This window comes from Phacochoerus africanus, chromosome 13 (genome assembly GCF_016906955.1).
Source record: "Phacochoerus africanus isolate WHEZ1 chromosome 13, ROS_Pafr_v1, whole genome shotgun sequence".
Lineage (NCBI taxonomy): Eukaryota > Metazoa > Chordata > Mammalia > Artiodactyla > Suidae > Phacochoerus > Phacochoerus africanus.
Genome location: NC_062556.1, coordinates 15661962 through 15681006, shown reverse-complemented (window position 1 = coordinate 15681006; position 19045 = coordinate 15661962). Strand labels below are relative to the sequence as shown.

Below are 19045 nucleotides of genomic sequence, written 5' to 3'. Positions count from 1 at the left end.
CCCAGTTTCACACCATGGGCAACACTCCCACCGTCAACATCGTGGACTCTGCAGTTGCACAACTTTGCAGCCCTGCTTGCTGGCCTTCAACCTACGAACGTGTTTCTAAGCCTTCTTAGTCTCCTTTCCCCGTCCCTTCTCCCTGTGCATCCCTTCTGTGATACATCAGGCTCTCAGAAGAATTATTTACTCCATTTCCTTCTTTTTCATAGCCCGCCCCGCATCTGCTCTGGCCCCTTTACTCTTCAGTTCTTTGCAATCTGGCTTTTACCTCCACTAGACTGAAACCGATTGCAGTACAAATCACTCTCATTTCAAGACCTTTGCCCTTGCTCACTACAACCTTTTAATAAGCAGTCTATTTTACGTCGTATCCCAATACCAACCCCTTACCTTTTTTATCCTTCTCCATAGTATTCATCCAGTATATGAAAATTTCACATATTTATTTGTCTATTGTCTGTGTCCATCACTGGAAGGTAAGCCCAGATGACAGGGATTTTTATTTTCTATTATGTTCTCTCATTCATCCTCAGTGCCTTGAGCAGTAAAGGCACTTCACAGGTACTCAATGCATATTCATTGACTTAAACAGTGTTCTGGTTTCCCAACACATCGCTGCCTTTTCAGAGTGTGTCCTGCTTGGCCTCTTGGTGACCGTGGGCACTTGCTTCCCTGGGCTTCTGTGACCATATCCTCCTATCTTCAAAGCACTTCTGGCTTCCCTGTGTTGGCTTCTTTTCTTTTTCCACTTAGAAGTTGGCCATCCGGGTGTGGTCCTTCTTGCATTGCAGTAATTGTTTTTCACGTATTTGTCTTCTAAAGAAAATCGCCTTTATCACTTGGGTAGTGCCTGCTACAGAGTTTTCACCCAACCAAGTTATTAAATTGAACAACCAAAAAATCCAGTGCTTCCTCATTTTCACTGTTACCATGATGTCACATTTAACATGATATTCTTATTTGATTTGTTTCTAGAACACTCTCTGGATGGCCCAGCATTGGGCAAGTGTTTGCAGAAAGGTGGAAGCCTCCATTTGCACTGCAGTGTGGCCTGTCAGGAGCCCGAGCTTCATCTCTCAGCCTCTTTGTGGATTTGCAGGGCACTTATAGTTTCCTCAACTATAAAAATGAGGAGAGGAGTAACCTGAGTTCTGAGAACAGACAAAAAATGTTAAGAGGCACTGAAGTAACACTTAGCTACATCCCTGCTGTGACAACCAATTTCTAAGCTTTACCATTCTGAAATCACCTCCATATTGCATCTGGTTTTGGAGGGCAGTTACGGTTCTGTTTATCCATTTGATATCTACTGGCACCCCAGGGGGTCGTCTTAGATTACAAACTCCACAAGGACAGAAGCCTTATAACCCTGAGTGTGTAGCTGGGCAGAGTATCTGGTTCATCATAGATAGGGACTGAGGCAACTTGAGCGGAGTTTAGAACAACTTTGGAGCAAGCTCAGAGATGGCCAGATTAGAAGCAGATTTGCTATGATTTTACCTAGGAGTAGCAACAACAAGTTTTGCTCCTGATGAATGGAAGATGCTAGTTTATTTAAAGGAATAAGAAAGGAAACTGACGACATGACTTGCAGAATCCCAAGCCTTTGCGCAAAATCAGGGCTGAGAAAACCTGCCTGGATGCCTATGGGATGTGTGGTTCTGCTCTGAGTAGGCGCGCTCTACAAATTCCTGTTCGATGCTTCCAGTTACTCCACTGGGTGCAGCTTTAATGAGCTCCCAGGAGCGGCTAGCCACCTCCCTTAAGAGTGTCTGACTGCTGACAGCTGCAAGCTGTGCGTGGAGTCAGCATCGTTGCGAGATGAAGGAGGAGGAGAAAGGGCAATTCTGAGTAAACATCTAGGAATTTATACGAGGAGATTAGCAGAGAACATAAAACTGTACATAAGATGAAATATCAGTTAATGCGAACTTCATTCTGGTAGGTATACCAGTTACAAAAAGCAAAAGCGAAAGCTGACATTTGCTTGCCTAAGGTTTGGTTTAACCTACACGTGAGTTTTGGACCAAATGCTTTAATTAGAATTTTTTTTTTTTTTTGATGAAGCCTATACAATCCAGTTTCCCACATTTCCTAACACTTGCTATTCTCTTGCTTCACTCCTTTTCACAATACTTCAGACTCCTGAAGGCAGAAACCCCAGGCTTGCAAGAAGCAGCAACCAGAGAGAGACCTTTGGGTGCCAAACTGGCCTAAAATTAGAAATTAGTCCTTACAATTGGTTTAACCATGCTTTCAGAACTTATGGGCATTGCTTCTTTAATGTGTCTTTGTTGACAGCTACAGCTCGTGGAAACACTTTCACAAGAAGGGCTTGTTGTGAGTAATTCCCCAGAGCATCTTACAGATACACATTTTTTCCAATAATCAAGAAGCACTTATTGTGTGTGTAGCCCAGGAGCATAGGCGTGTGATGTCTCATTGCATTTGCGTGGCTGTGGGAGCCTCAGAGAGTAAGGACTTTCTCAAGGCTACTCAACAGCCACCAGGACCATCAGCCATCTCCTGAGCCCAATACCATGGCCTTTCCACAGGTCCCTGAGGCAACACATGCTTTCCTATCATTTTGGGCACTGAAAAGAAGAACAGTGATTTCATAATTTATAAACGATCAGCCTGAAGGAAGATCTGCTGCGAGATTAGAGTGAAATAAAAATAGCTAACATGTTTCACCTGCCTACTTTGTGCTGGCAATGGTGTAAGTGCTTACACATATTGGTTAATTCATTTAATAGTCACATCAACCCTATAAGGTATTATTCTCTCTCTCTTTTTTTTTTAGGGTTGCACCCGAGACATTTGGAAGTTCCCAGGCGAAGAGTCGAATTGGAGCTGCAGCTGCCAGCCTACACCACAGCCACAGCAACGCCAGATCTGAGCCACATCTGCAACCTACACCATAGCTCACGGCAATGCTGGATTCTTAACCCACAGAGCAGGGCCAGGGATCGAACTTGCCTCCTCATGGATCTTGGTGGGGTTCATGACCACTGGGCCACAACGGGAACTCCCTATAAGGTATTATTCTCATTTCACAGATGAAGAAAGTGAGGTACAAAGAAGGTAAATAACTTGTTTGCCCAAGGGTACAGTTAGTGAACTGCTAAGCCAGCAGTCCAGCTCTAAAGTTCATATGTATATATATGAACATATATGTACATATATACGATAAACTACGTTGTAGCTATTTCTCATCTATTTATTTGTTTGTTTGTCTGTTTCAGCTGTGCCTGTGGCATGCCTAAGTTTCCCCGGCCAAAGATTGAACCTATACCCCAGCAGCGACAGCACCAGATCCTTAGCCACTAGGCCACCAGTGGCAGGGTAAGGATGCTGGGAGATGGCAACTTAGGTGCTAGTCTGTGAGGATGGTGGGAGACAGCAAACTGGTGCTAGTCTGTATTCAAAATCCAATGAAATATTTCTGCTATAAAGACAATCTTTTCTTTTTTGAGAGTTCCCCCCCCCCTTTTTTTTTGTCTTTTTCAGAGCCGCACCTGCAGCACATGGAGGTTCCCAGGCTAGGGGTCTAATCGGAGCTATTGCCACCGGCCTACGCTGGAGCCACAGCAATGCAGGATCTGAGCCGCGTCTGCAACCTACACCATAGCTCAGGGCAACGCCGGATCCTTAACTCACTGAGCAAGGCCAGGGATCGAACCCGAAACCTAATGGTTCCTAGTCAGATTCGCCTCTGCCGCGCCATGACGGGAACTCTGAGAGTTTCCTTCTTAATTCTCTTCCCAGGTTTCTGATTACTTAAGGAGAAAGTCTCAATTTGAATTTTCCGTGTTTTTAACTCCATCCATATATATTCTCATCTTCATTTTATTTAACTTATTTATTTATTTTTGGCCACCCTGTGCCATATGGAGTTCTCAGGCCAGGAATCAGATCTGAGCCACACTTCCAACCTATGCTGCAGCTATGGTGACACCAGATCCTTTAACCCTCGGTGCTGAGCTGGGAATGGAACCTACATCCTGGCGCTGCAGAGACACTGCTGCTCCTGTGGCACCACAGCGGGAACTCCTACATGCTCATCTTCGTTTTATAAAGGGAAGGTGGCCGCAGGCCTAGAGCCTGCAGCAGAAAATAATATTTAGGTAGATGTTAATAAAAGTTTAATTGTGGTTTACTGAGAAAAAATTTCAGTATGATTTTTATTGGCATTGCTCTTAAGGTTAACACCAGTTTGTGGTGATGCTGGTTTTCTACTTATGGTAACAATTTATTGTTTCCTCTTACGGTACATTTAGTGAAAACATAGGTTGAGTTAAAGAAAAATGTCACCTAATCTATATTTCGGATTTTGTGCAGATACGGCAAAGATCAGGAAGGCGTAGCCAATGACTAAAGTTTCTGTTTCTGCCTTCCTTGCCACAACGCTGTCAGGAAAATGCTACGCAAAACAAAATTGAGTTTCAAAAAGTTTAAGTGATTTGGTCAGGGTCACTCAGCTGGCAAGTGAGAGAAAGGTATTGAGCCTAGGCTTGTCTAATGCCGAATCCCATGTTGTTGTTTTGTGTGTGTGTGTGTGTGTGTGTGTGTGTGTGTGTGTGTGTGTGGTCTTGATTGATATTTTGATTGACAGCCAACATTTTATTACCATGGCATCCTGTGATCCAACCATACAGTTTCTTTGGGGAGTTCTAGAACTATAAACTATCATTTGAAGCTAATTAGATGGATACAGCTAAACATTTTTCTCATTTTCCTAATTGTTTGCTATTAGGAAAATAAGGGGGCGGGGGGGGGATGTGCGATGCACAGCCCTGAGCAGTGGAAAGGCTACGGCTCCTCCGTGAAGGCACCATCTGTTTCTGTCCCACCGTTGCTGAGTCCAGATGTTCCTAAGCTCCAAGCACAGTCCCCGCCGTGAATGTTTTCCAGTTGGAACTTCTTTGTTCAAGCAAATCAAGGCAGAGCAGTATTTTATGGAGGTTGGACTTGGGCTGTTTTGAGCCGTATATTATTGAAAAATAACTCTTCTGAGGCTTTTGTGCTGTGTTCTCAATCAGAAATGGGACCCCTCATTCAGGACATTAAACTTTGGTTTTGGCATGACAGGAAAAAAAAAAAAAAAAGCTTAGATTTTTAAGTCTGACATATTATAGGAAAAATTCCTTCTAAAATAAGAGATGTGGCAAGAATTTACCGTGGATTCCTTGTTCAGTTGTGAAAAAGTATTGTTATGACAAGGATGTGTGCTTGGCTTAACTTGAAAAACCAATTGATTCTGAGGATTCATAAGATGATGTTCATGAATAATGACTGCTAGAAAGTTATAGGAATCAAAAGAATATATGTGAAAGTCATTAATATAAAATATATTAATATATAAAATATATAAATATAGTAAAATAGATAAATAATATAGATAAATATATAACATATACATACATATAAATATATAATATATGAAAGTCATTGATGTGTAATTTTAGCTTCATTTCCATATATTTAAAATCTGGTTTAAGACTAAAGGAAGCTTTTGAAAAGAAAAATGATGTCCCAGATCCCTAAAACCACTTTTTGTTTTTGTTTTTTTCTTTTTTTTATTACTCAAATGAATTTATCACATCTGTAGTTGTATAATGATCATCACAATCCAGTTTCACAGGATTTCCATCCCACAGCCCAGGCACATCCCCCCCACACCCCAAACTGTCTCCTCCGGAGACCATAAGTTTTTCAATGTCTGTGAGTCAGCATCTGTTCTTCAAAGAAGTTCCGTCTGTCCTTTTTTCAGATTCCACGTCAGTGAAAGCATTGGATGTTGGTGTCTCATTGTATGGCTGACTTCACTTAGCATGATAGTTTCTAGGTGCATCCATGTTGCTAAAAATGCTGGTATTTCATTCTTTTTGATGGCTGAGTAATATTCCATTGTGTATATGTACCACATCTTCTGGATCCACTCCTCTGTCGATGGACATTTAGGTTGTTTCCATGTCTTGGCTATTGTAAATAGTGCTGCAATGAACATTGGAGGACATGTGTCTTTGCGAGTCGTGGTTTTCTCTGGATAGATGCCCAGGAGTGGGATTGCTGGATCAAATGGTAGTTCTATGTTTAGTTTTGTGAGGAATCTCCATACTGCTTTCCACAGTGGTTGCACCAATTTACAATCCCACCAACAGTGTACTAGTGTTCCTTTTTCTCCACACCCTCTCCAGCATTTATTGTTTGTAGACTTTTTGATGATGGCCATTCTGGCTGGTGTAAGGTGGTACCTCAGAGTGGACAAAAATGCTTTTTATTTTTAAATGTCCCTTTTCAGCCTATAACATCCTTGAGTAATAAGTGAATAGAATCCAGGATATTTTTGTGGTGCTGTCCAAAATTTCTAGCCAAAGTTCTTTTATTTAGTTTAAGTTTTATGACCCATCACATAAGACACAATTTAATTGAAAGAGAAGGCTCCCCCCCCCACCCCACACACACACTTGAAAACAATTTTTAAGTAATTTGCTTTCAGGGAATTTGACTGTTTCGAGAGTTTGAGCCAAGACTATAAAATAACTGCTTGTTGACTGTAGGTAGAAGTTATACAGGCTTAGCAAAGCAGGCTAGTAAGGAATGGTGGTTGTTGCTGCTTTTCAGAGGCATACGTTAACTGGGGCGATGCTTCTCAAAACTTCTGGGAGTTATACTCTTCCGGGGAACTAGCTTAAAATGCAAATCCCAACCCCTAGCCTCCTTGAGACTGAGATACAGTAGATCTAAGATGGACCCAGGAATCCACATTTAAAACAGTCACCCCCAAATGCTTTTGATACAAGTGGACAGGTGATCTACTTTGAAAAATATGAAACTAGCAGAAGCTTGGGGAAAGCACATTAATTTGGAGAGAGAGCTACAGAAATTATATCCACAGACTTTGAGAGATCCTTGGTTTTTGCAGAGGCACACGCGGGGACTTTGGAACTGGCCCAATGAATTTGAAGTTCCATGCTAAACACAGCCTTGTGAAGGAGTTGTAAACATATTTGTACCTTGTTTCCTTATGCTAGATGAAGCGAATAATACCTTTCGCCAAAGGGTGGTGTGAAGATTGAATGTGATAACGGAAATAAAGCATCTTATAGATTTTCTGGCTAAACGTAGCTTTTAACACATGCATTCATTTCTCCTCATGCTTGAAATCCCACCAAAAATGATAATAAAGGACTAGAAAAGGGCCTACACTCCTATGGGCAAGAGGAAGGGGAAAGAGACATAGTAAACAAGAAGTAGTTACCAGAGATTGGAGAAATGATTTGGACGGAGGCTGAGGAGATATTTAATTGGTACTCACCAGTGCATGCTGCTAGGGCCCTTGGTTATTTATAGGCACTGTCCTTTCAGTGCTTATGCCCTCCCAGTGGTTAAGTATTTGCATGATCGTCCCTGGATGGAGGAATAGTAATTGACCTGTAAGCTGAAAGCTGAACCTAAGTGCCCATGAAAAGGGATGTCAATATCAAGAAGCCAATTTGCTCCCGAGAACAACGGGAAAGCTCAGGATTTGATAGCCCAAACCCCATGGGTGAGGAATGAGGAAAACAGGGAGAGAGGCTAAAAAACTGTGTTGAGGAGAATGTAGACTCAGAATCAGCCTTCTTAGCTGCAACTCTACAGTTAATAAAACAATGAAACAACTCATCGAAAACAAAGGGAAAAGATTTTTCAAGGGAGAAAAGTTCGATACCAAGTTGTACTATCAATCAAGACATTTTTGGAGTTCTTGTCATGGCTCAGTGGAAAGGAATCTGACTAGTATCCATAAGAATGCAGGTTTGATCCCTAGCCTTGTTCAGTGGGTTAAGGATCCGGCATTGCCATGAGCTGTGGTGTAGGTTGCAGAGGCAGCTCAGATCTGTTGTTGCTGTGGCTGTGGTGTAGACCAGAAGCTACAGCTCTAATTTGACCCCTAAGCTGGGAACCTCCATACGCCACAGGTGCAGCCTTAAATAGAGACCAAAAAAAAAAAAAAAATTCAGACATGAAAATCTAAAAAATTTTACTTCCTATGTTTTCCTTCTCAAGAAATTACTGGATAATGTGCTATATGAAATGGGCAAGTAAACCAGGATAAAAGAACACACAAAGGACAGGGATTGAGGAGAGAAGAGAAACAAAAGGAATCCCCAGTGCACAAGGCCTGATTGGAGCAGGACAATGGACAGCTCTGGGGAAAAGCCCCCCACCTCTACCCCCACCCCCCAAGATTTGATAGATTATTTGATGCGTTTGAAAAGCCCCCCACCTCTACACCCACCCCCCAAGACTTGATAGATTATCTGATGCGTTTGACCATGACAGAAATAGTACTAAAAGAGACTTTACAGTGATTTTGAGAGTTTGGGAATGGCAAATGTAAATACATTGAAAACTAAAACAAGGCAATTAGTAATTCCAGGAAAAACAAAATTAGCACAAGAAAAAATATCTGATCGTAGGAGTCTGGCTCAGTAGTAAACAAAATTGTCATAGAACCTACTGGGAGAATGGGGGAAAGAAATGAAGGAGGTGAGACTAAGTTCTCATTGTCCATAATAGGAAGTCAGTAAATGCTGTCTGTAATGGAAAAATCAAGAAATAGTAGCATAAGGATTTAATTTAAAATCTGGGATGTAAATATTAGAAGAAAGTTAGGTGAACAGAAGGCAGTTTTCTTTGGGGAACAGGGTAGCATCAGAGGAGAGTGAGACAGGGGACTTCTGTTCTTCATTAGGCGGCTTGAACTATTTGCTTTTTAAAATTTATGTACCAATACGACTTTCATGACAATAAAAAATATAAATGCTATTTTCTCATCTAGATATACATATACAGTGCTTGTCGTTGGTAAATGGTCAGTAGTTGGTAGGTACTTTTATTGTTTGTGGTGAACTGTAGGTGAGAATTAGGAGGACACACTCAGAAACCTCTCTGGAATTTCTTTAGGAGAAGTTTAGAGGCAGCAATCAGATTAGAAGGTGGATGCAGTGGGTTGAGTTGTAGTTCCAAAAAGACAAACCCAGGTCCCAACCCCAGATCTGTGAACGTGACCTTAATTGGAAGTAGGGTCTTTGCAGATGTCATGAAATTAAGATCCCAAGATGGGCTCATCCTGGATTTAGGGGGCACCCTAAATCCAATGGTGAATGTCCTTTTAAGGACAGAAGAGGACACACAGAGACGTAGAAGGGACGGCTGTGGGACGATGAGGGCAGAGACTGGAGAGACGCGTGGGCCAGATTCTCCCTCGGCGACTCCAGAAGGAATCAGTCATCCCAACACCTTGACCTCAGACCTCTGGCCTCCAGAACTGTGAGAGAACAAATTCCTATTGCTTTAAGCCATTTGGTGGGACCTTATTACAGCAGCCCCAGAAACCTTACTCCCTGGGGTTCGCAGATAGGCCTGGGGACTTCATTTGTAGAGCATATATCTCATTCTTTATGATGTATATTTTGAAGGAACTTTGAAGGGAGGGGAGAAGGCACTTATGGGAGTGACTAATGTCTCTTTATAATATCCTTTGGGGAGTTCCCGTCGTGGCGCAGTGGTTAACGAATCCGACTAGGAACCATGAGGTGGCGGGTTCGGTCCCTGCCCTTGCTCGGTGGGTTAACGATCCGGCGTTGCCGTGAGCTGTGGTGTAGGTTGCAGACGTGGCTCGGATCCCGCGTTGCTGTGGCTCTGGCGTAGGCCGGTGGCTACAGCTCCGATTCGACCCCTAGCCTGGGAACCTCCATATGCCGCGGGAGCGGCCCAAGAAATAGCAACAACAACAACAACAACAATAACAAAAATATGCTTTGGCACTGCCACTGGTAGATCCCACATTGGATGAGTACAATGAAATGAATGTGTTTTATTATTTTTTCCAGTTTTATTGAGATACAATTGATGTATGACATTGTGTAAGTTTAAGGTGTACAAGTGTTGAGTTGATTTGAAACACTGCAAAGTGATTACCACCGGGGCATCAGCTACCACCTGCACCATGCCACATAATTACCTTTTCTCTTTTGCGGTGAGAACGTTTAAGATCTACTTCCTTTTTCCTTTTTTTTTTTTTTGACCTGAGCCACAGCAGTTGACAATGCCAGATCCTTAACCACTAGGCCACTAGGGAACTCCTAGGGTCTACTTTCTTAGCAATTGTCAAGTATATGACACAGTACTATTTACAATCGCCATGCTGTACGTGAGATTCCCAGGAATTATGCATCCTGTAACTGGTAGTTTGGACTCTTTGACCTGCCCATGCTTTAGCCCTGGGAATCGCCATTGTAGCCTATTTCTATGAGTTCAGCTTTTTAGATTCCATGCATATGTGATATCACAGAGTATTTGTCTTTGCCTGACCTCTTTCACTGTGTTTTAAAGTGGCTTCAGATGCACACGTTCACATTATGAAATACATTTTGGGGACAGTCTCATTTCTACACCATCGTGTAATACAGGGCTTGAATGTTTCCATATTCCATCAGAGAGGCAGGTGTGAAAGCAAGAGAAGAAATAAGTCTCTGAGCTTGTCCTCTTAGAAACTTAATGAGACGGGGCTGCAATGAGATACTGTTCTATAATACCCCACTTCTCCATTTTAGGACTGGCTTCTTAAAACTTGAAATTAAATGACGAATCTCTTTTCTATCCCCTCATTTCTTTGCTTTTTTATTTACCCTTTTCTTCTTAGTCTCATTTCTTTTAGCTGTCCTGGTAATATCTTTAATGACTCACAGAAAAATCAGCCCACCCCAAAAACAACGGTAAATTTCAGATCTCAAAAATAGGGCTTGGAATTTTTCTGGAAATTTCGCTCTATGTCTTTTACCTAGAAATTCATTTTGTAGATGCCATGAGCTCAAATTCTACTTCCAAAATATATGTCAAATAAGCCCATGTTTCTCCATCTCTAACCTAACTAAGGCCATGCCCATCTCTCCAGAACTTTGCTGCAGGACCTTTGCCTGCGTTTTCCTTTATCGTTCCATCTCCTCCACTGAAACAACGGACAATATCACTCATGTTCCGAAAATCATGGGTTGGTATGCACGTCAGATAAAATCTAGCATGCTTAAAGCAGCCTACTCAGGCCTGCATAAGCTGACTGCCGCCAGGCTCAGTAGCTTCATCTCACACTTTTGTTCTGTTCAAACATCATGCTCCAGCCACACGATTTTCACTCAGACCCTCAAACAATCAACTGTTTTCCTTCTTGGGGCCTTAGCTTGTGCTGTTCCTTTTACCCACCATGCTCTTCTCTCCATCCTTTTCTCTGTCCTGTAACTATAGCTACATTTCACTTGATTTGCTTATAGATTAATTCTAAAATTTAAAAGCCAATCGATAACATCTAAAACATGATTCTGTATTATTATAAAAACAAGTAATAGGGTTTGGGCCTATTAAAAAAAATCCACTAAGTATTTACCCAAGAGAAATAAAAACATAAGTGCACAAATGACCCATATGCTTAAATATTTACAGGGCTCTATTCATAGGAGCATCAAGCTGGAAACAAACCGAATTCCGCCAACAGAAGAATGGGTAAACTAATCATGCTGTAGTCTTTCAACAGACTACCATTCAACAATAAAAAGAATAAGCCACTAAAACATACAACAATTTGAACTTCCAAAACATATGAAACAAAGGAAGCCACACACAGACGCGTACGTATGGTGTACTTCCATTTATGTAAAGTTCAAGGGCAGGCGAAGAAGTCTATGGTAGCAGAAATCAGAGCAACCATTGTGCTTGGAGGGTGTGTGTGGTGGTGGGCGGAGGAGCACTGGCCTGAAAGAGCAGAAAGGAACTTCTGGGGGGACGGACCTGCTCTATGTCTTAAAAAAAATTTTTTTTAATTAAGTAGGGTTGATTTACAATGTTATGCCAATTTCTGCTGCACAGCAAAGTGACTCAGTTATACACAGATACACCTTCTTTTTTGCGTTCTTTTCCATCGAGGTCTATCCCGGGAGCCTGGAATTGCCTCCCACCGTAAGGGTGCTGAGTAACGATGCAAACATGTGCTTTCTGTGGGCCACATGGTTACGAAAACTCCCTTGGGTACCACCCATGAAAAGGTCTTGCTAGCTTTTCTGAAAGGAAATAATCCTGAGGGTGTTCTTAGAGGGTTTTCTGGCTCATTTCTCCTCTACAGAAATTTGAGTGCAGAAAAATTTCCAGTAAACTGAAACAAACCAAAATTCAACTTCCTATAATACTTAGAAAATGCATCAAGTGGGGAAAAGTATTTGAAAAAACAAAACAAAACCAAAAAACAACAACACTTGGTTTTGCTCCTTTGAGGGAGAACCTTGATGAAGGGAACTTGGAAATGTCAAAAGCAAAAAGTCCATAAAGAGGATGGAAATTTCTGATGGTCAGCGACTAAAGAAACCTTGCTGAACTTGGAAAGTGTGTTGAAAGAAGGATCCACGGAAGTCCTGGTTGTGGCTCAGTGGTTTACAAATCCAGCTGGTTTCCATGAGAATGCAGGTTCGATCTCTGGCCTCACTCAGTGGGTTAAGGATCTGGTGATGCTGTGAGCTGTGGTGTAGGTCGCAGATCCGGCTTGGATCCTATGTGGCTGTGGCATAAGCTGGCAGCTGCAGCTTGATTCAACCCCTAACCTGGGAACCTCGACATGCCCTAAAGAGGCAAAAAAAGGTGGGGGGATCCTTCTCTGGTTTGAGGTGCTGTATCCCTGAGTTGAGATTCATGCTTGAATTAGATACTGTGTATCCTCAGGGATGAAGGGCCCTCTGGGGAGGGAGAAAGGGAGGTGGTGCTGCTGGAAGGGGAGAACTTGGAATGTTCTAGTCGACAAGAGCAGTGCATGTGTGGTGTGTGGGAGGCTCTCAAGGGAAATGAACCCTGCCAAGCTCATTTGTGCTCATTTGTTTTTTAACTGCCAGAGCATTCTTCCTGGATGCCGGGATTAGAGAGGTGGCGCGTTTCAACAATAGGTTTATCCGTTACGAGTACAAACACTTAAAAAAAATTTTTTTTGGCAGATTATTTTTAATTCTAAAAAGACAATGGTGACATTAAGGAAACTTTGAAACAAAATGAGCCTTCTTAATTCTCTTCAACAGCTATTGTTCTATTTTTGTTTTCTGCTAGACAAAAACTCTCTTTAGCAATACTTTTGAGCAAGTAAGTTTCCTCTTGGCATGATCTCTTTTAAAACAGCTTCTGACCCCTAACAAGCTGGGAACAATTCTCCGGTCCTGTGTCAAAAAAAGCAATTCTATATTTCTCTAGAATGGACTTAGGGATCAGCCATCCGAACCTCCTGTTTTGTAAGAAAAATGAGGCCCAGAAAAGTCACAGAACTAATACCTGCTATAGTCAACATATGACCCATGCTTTTAAAAAATTAACAATTTTAGTAGTTATCTGGTGGCTCAGTGGATTGAGGATCTGGTGTTGTCGCTGCTGTGGCTCAGGTTGCTGCTGCAGCATGGGTTCAGTCCCTGGCCTGGGAACACAGACCCCCCCCCCCAAGAATAGTTTCTTTATGCTTCACCATTATGCAAATTTAAAAAAATACAAACTTTTCAAAAGGAAATTAGACATTTTAACGTTTTAACAGTTTTCTGGCAGTTGATCGACTCTGTCTGTAGGGAAGCTGCTCCCTGTGACTTGGGCTTCTCTCTCTCTCTCTCTCTCACGTTGCCTCCAGCAGCTGTGCGGGCTGAGCCACGGGGTCACGGCAAGGCGGCTTCTGGCTTAGTCTCACACACTCGTTGAGTGTGTATTGTTGTGCTCCCCGTGTCAGGGATGGGTGAAGTTAAACATAGCGATGTTAACTGAACACAGAGCTAAGTTCACAGTGGAAATTAAAAGGAAGACTGGAAACAGAAACTTTAAAATTCTAGATTTCTAATCTTTGCTGAAGATAACAGAACTCCAAAAAAGCAGCTTAGAAAATGATTCCAGGAGTTCCCGTCATGGCGCAGCAGAAACGAATCCAACTAGGAACCACGAAGTTGTGGGTTCGATCCCTGGCCTTGCTCACTGGGTTAAGGGTCCGGCGTTGCCGTGAGCTGTGGTGTGGGTCGCAGACATGGCTCGGATCCTGCATTGCTGTGGCTCTGGCATAGGCCGGCGGCTACAGCTCCCTTTGGAACCCCTAGCCTGGGAGCCTCCATGTGCCACAGGTGCGACCCTAAAAAGACAAAAAAAGACAAAAAAAGAAAAAAGAAAGAAAACGATTCCAAATACATGAAGATGTATGATGATTTAAATAACTGCAGTAAGGCCCATCTTCCATTCCACGATTCAAGAACACAAGGGTAACAACTGCAGTTCCTTGGGTTTGGTAAGAGCTGGGATTGTATGAATAGTTATTCTGTATCTTTTAATTTGTAGTCTTCTAGAAATGACAGGAAATAACACTACACTTTTTTCTGTGTACTTGTCCCTGACTCATGTGTGTGGGGTGGGGGGAGAGGGAGAGAGAGAGAGAGGGGGAGAGGAAGAAGAGGGAGAGAGAGATGACACACTAGTTTCTTAGTTTTACAGGAAATTTAATACATGTCAGCACAAATCAGAGGCTGACTCACTTGGCAGGAAGAGCAAATTCACAGGCCAGAGTCAATAGAGAATGGGGTGAGATCTCGAGTAGGGGAAGGGCGGGGAGGCAGTCTCCAATATAAGATAGGAATAGAGCTGTTATTAAATTTGTTTTCGGTTTCGCGTAATCATGTCGAATTTTCATCCTGGCCTCCACAGGGCTTGTCTTAAACCATCTAGGAAGTTTCCTCCTGCCTCTGATCCCCACTGTCAGTTGCCGTGAAGCCCAGCATGTTCTGCCTCCCGCACAGGGAGTCCACACCATCTCCTTTCCATGCCCACGAGTCCTCACTTGGCTCAGGCCGTCACCAAGTGTTGTCTGGACTGTCGCTAGAGGTTTCCTCCCGTCTTTGGCTGTGTCTGAAAAATTCATCCCTTAAGCCCATTCTAGGCATCTCTTCCTATTCAAGAAGGGTTAGCCATGTCTTTCTTGATGTCACCACTGGACCTTGTGTCACGCCAGTCTCTTGTGCTGCCCCAAATGTGTTGTTAGTAATAGTTTTACACTCATCTTCCCTACCTGACCAAGGCTGTCAGGAGATACAACCTGTGTCCTCATGGATACTAGTTGGATTCATTAACTGCTGAGCCACAAAGGGAACTCCTGGAATTATTTCTATATCTCCAGTGCCTTATAGTACTGGGCACACGCAGTGTTTAATAAAAGCTCAGTCAAAGAATGCAAAAAATAAACAAATGACTGGGTGAATAAATAAAGGAGTCCATTCAGTTCACGGATGAACTGTTACTAACTAGCAAATGCCTCCTTGTCAGTCCCCAGCAAATGTTTCTCCCTGGAGCTGACAATTCATAACAAATCATATGATGGAAGATTATCCTCTAAGATATCTACAAGGAGTTCCCTTGTGGCTCCATGGGTTAAGGATCTGGTGTGGTCACTACAGCAGCTGGGGTTGCTGCTGTGGGGCAGGTTTGATCCCTGGCCCTAGGAACTTCCACATGCCTGGGCGTGGCCAAAGGAAAAAAAAAGAAAAGACATCTGTGGGCAATAGTTTCTCCTCTACAAATAATTATCTTCTGAAGATATTAAGAGCTATTTTCACTTTTTGAAGGATTTTATTACCGGTTATGCCTCATATCTCCATCTAGTGAAGTAAACTGGTAATACAACAATTAAGGCATATCTTCATGAATATGAGAAACACAATTGTGAAAAATCATTTCTAGAGAATAACCCTTCCTTTTCCAGGTTCAGAAACCTTCAGCTGTGTCTACTTTGTACTTACTAGAGTTCAGCAACTTTTTTTTCTTGCCAAAATAACCTATTTCTAAATATCTGGACAGTGTCATACCACTGGAAAATAATGTGGGTTTATGAAAAACACTTAAAATTAGCCTGAATTTCACCACCCTTAAATTAAAGAGCCACTGATATTTATTAACATCGAGTATTATTTGGATATTTTATGGAATAACATTTTTGTATACAGTGCAGATAATCCCAGCAATTTAACTTAATATTTATTGAGTGGTTTTTAGTGATCAAAATATGCTCCAAGGTAAATATCATTTTATAATGATACCCATATTTGTGAAGCTTAAAAATAGACACCATAACAAAATACTATCTTGTTTAAATATCTACCTGTCTTTTACCTATCTGTCTAGACAATAAAGAAAAGCAAGCCGTCATGAACAGAAAAGCCTTCAGAAGAATGGTCACTTATGGAGAGACAGGAGAATGGATCAGAGAAAATCCTTCATTGCTTCTACAGAATTAGAAATGTTTCTGGGTGTGAGGCCTTCGATTTTTATTTCATTGCTATGCTTCAAAACTTGATGCACATATTTTTGATCCAGTACTCCCACTCACTTTTGAAAATATCTCCTGCAGAAACAAAGAACTAGTACATAAGAATACTGTATATTCTTTGGTGGGGCGGGAGGAGAAAGAAAAAGTAAAATGAAGAAATAAATCGTTACTACCTAAGTTCCATGTACGCTCTACTTTTGTGCTCTTACCTAAGTGTGATGCCTATTGATTTTTTTCATAAAGGTAAAATTTGATGGTAAATATTATGAGCATTATCACAGGATAGGCTTCAATAAAAACTATGTCTTAAAACTGAAAAAACTTTAATAAACGTATTGTTTGATATAACTAGATACATATGCATAATTATAGCAAGGTATATTATGCTAGTAAAAGAACATTGAATATGACAAAGTGGAGAAAGTCTGAGAGTATTAAAAAAGAGACAAATGAATTACAGTGTTTTCCTATGGGGATTTAAGGACCTTGAGAACGCAATGGTCTGTAGTATTATCTTCAGCCTCTAACTTGAACATGTTGTAGCGTGGTCGTTCTTCCCCCAACAATATCTTATCAGTGTTTTATTGATTTTAGGTTTTTATCTTTTATTTTATTTATTTACTTTCATTAACGTGTAGTTAATGTACAATATTATATGTTTTATGTGTTCAACACAGTGACTCAATTGTCATAGGTTATATTCCACTCATAGTTATTATAAAATATTGGCTATATTCCCTGTGCTGTGCAGTATATCCTTGTAGCTTATTCATTTTATACCTAGTGGTCTGAATCTCTTATCTCCCCACTCTCTCCTCCCCACTGGTAACTGGTTTGTTCTCTATAGCTGTGAGTCGTTTCTTTTGTGTTACCTTCCCTAGTTTGTTTTGCATTTTAGATTCCAGGAGTTCCCATTGTGGCTCAGTGGTAATGAACCTGATTAATATGAGGACATGGATTCCATTCCTGCCCCTGCTCAGTGGGGTGGGGATCTGGCGTTGCCGTGAGCTGTGGTGCAGGTCACAGATGCGGTTCAGATCCAGCATTGCTGTGGCTGTGGCACAGGCCAGCGGCTACAGCTCCGATTTCACCGACCCCTAGCCTGGGAACGTCCATATGTTGTGGGTGAGGACCTGAAGGAAGAAAAAAAAAGAAGAGGTAGATTTCACACGTAAGTAGTATCATAGGATATTTGTCTTTCTCTATTTGACTTACTTCACCTAGTGTAATGCCCTCTGAGTCCATCCATGTTGCTGCAAATGGCAAAATTCCATTTTTTCTTTTATGCCTCAGTAGTATCCCATTGCATAGATACACCACATCTTTATCCATTCACCAGTTTATGGGCACTTAGGTTGCGTCCATATCCTGCCTGTTATAAATAATGCTGCTCTGAACACGGGGATGCATGTATCTTTTTGAATTGGTGTTTTCCTTCTCTTTGAATATATCCCCAGGAGTGGAATTTCTGGATCATATGATAGTTCTGTTTTTGAGTATGGCATAAAGTCAAATCCAGCCTGAGAGTCAAGCTGGTTAGAAAACATTGGGGAAGGTTATCAGAATTAAAATTAGTAATGTTTTAAAATCCACTACCAGCAGAGACAGACTGATTTGCTCTGTGACAGGCACTTTGCCACCATATAGATCTTTCCAAGTTTATCTTTTCAACCAAAAATACATCCAGTCTGGGTGCCTGGATTTATGTGTAGGTCTCAGCTTCAGCTGCCTACTGGGTGGAATCCCATTGCTGGGTTAACCAACAAAACTCTTCATTCCCAGGAGAATGCCAGCTCTTCAAAGTCTCCTCTTGACATCTCATTTCACAGGGTTGGTTGGTTGGTTGGTTTACATTTTGGTTAGCCTAGTGTTTATCCCAACTCCTATCTACCACTTCAGGCAGCCACAACGATAACTAACAAAGCTCTAGATTTTTGGTCTTGGCACGCTTCCAGGGCATTCCTGGCCTCTGTGTTGGCTTACCACTTTAGTTGCAGTGCTAGAGTGCGTGTGTGTTTCTTTGTGTGTGTGATTATTTTGCACTTCCCCTTACTTTCTTGTGAATTTAGCAGTATGTTTTAAAGTATCTTTGAAAGTAATATCGGCGAAAACGGCAAAGCAGAGACCTCCAAAGACTCTTCCTTCGTAAAAGCAAAAGGATGGAGTTCCTCTTGCGTCTCAGCATTAACAAAGTCCACTAGTATCCACGAGGAGGCAGGTTGGATCCCTGGCCCCGCTCAGTGAGGTAAAGGATCCAGCGTGAGCTGCGGGGAAGGTCCCAGAGGCAATGCAGCTTGGATGTGGCGTTGCTGTGGCTGTGGTGTAGGCCAGCAGCTGCAGCTCTGATTTGATCCCTAGGCTGGGAACTTCCATATGCTATAGGTGCAGCCCTAAGAGAAAAAAAAAAGCAAAGAACACTGGCAAAAATGATCAGAATCAACTTTTTCAGAACTCTGGAAACTAATCAAAGGCTAGCAACGAGCTCGAGCATTTATTCCAAAACGTAGACTGAATTTTGGTGAAAACGATGAGTTTTGGGGTGTTCTGACTTGCCCTATTCCTGCTCACACCCTCCCCAGCTCCCTAGTAACCTTGAAAACCAACATCCTGCAAACATGGGCTTGACCTAAAACAAATAGGCTGCCAGCTATTTCTCCTGCAAAAATGAGTTTGTTTGGGATCAGC

The 19045-nt window shown here is 42.0% G+C and overlaps 1 long non-coding RNA gene across 1 annotated transcript; it reads left to right on the top strand.

Moving 5' to 3' along the window:
• The first annotated feature begins 3313 nt into the window (after positions 1-3313).
• Positions 3314-16537, top strand: LOC125113428 (uncharacterized). Its single transcript, XR_007131449.1, has 4 exons — positions 3314-3348; positions 9169-9321; positions 11491-11675; positions 16216-16537. It is a non-coding gene; the product is annotated as an uncharacterized LOC125113428 (long non-coding RNA).
• Positions 16538-19045: the final 2508 nt, after the last annotated feature.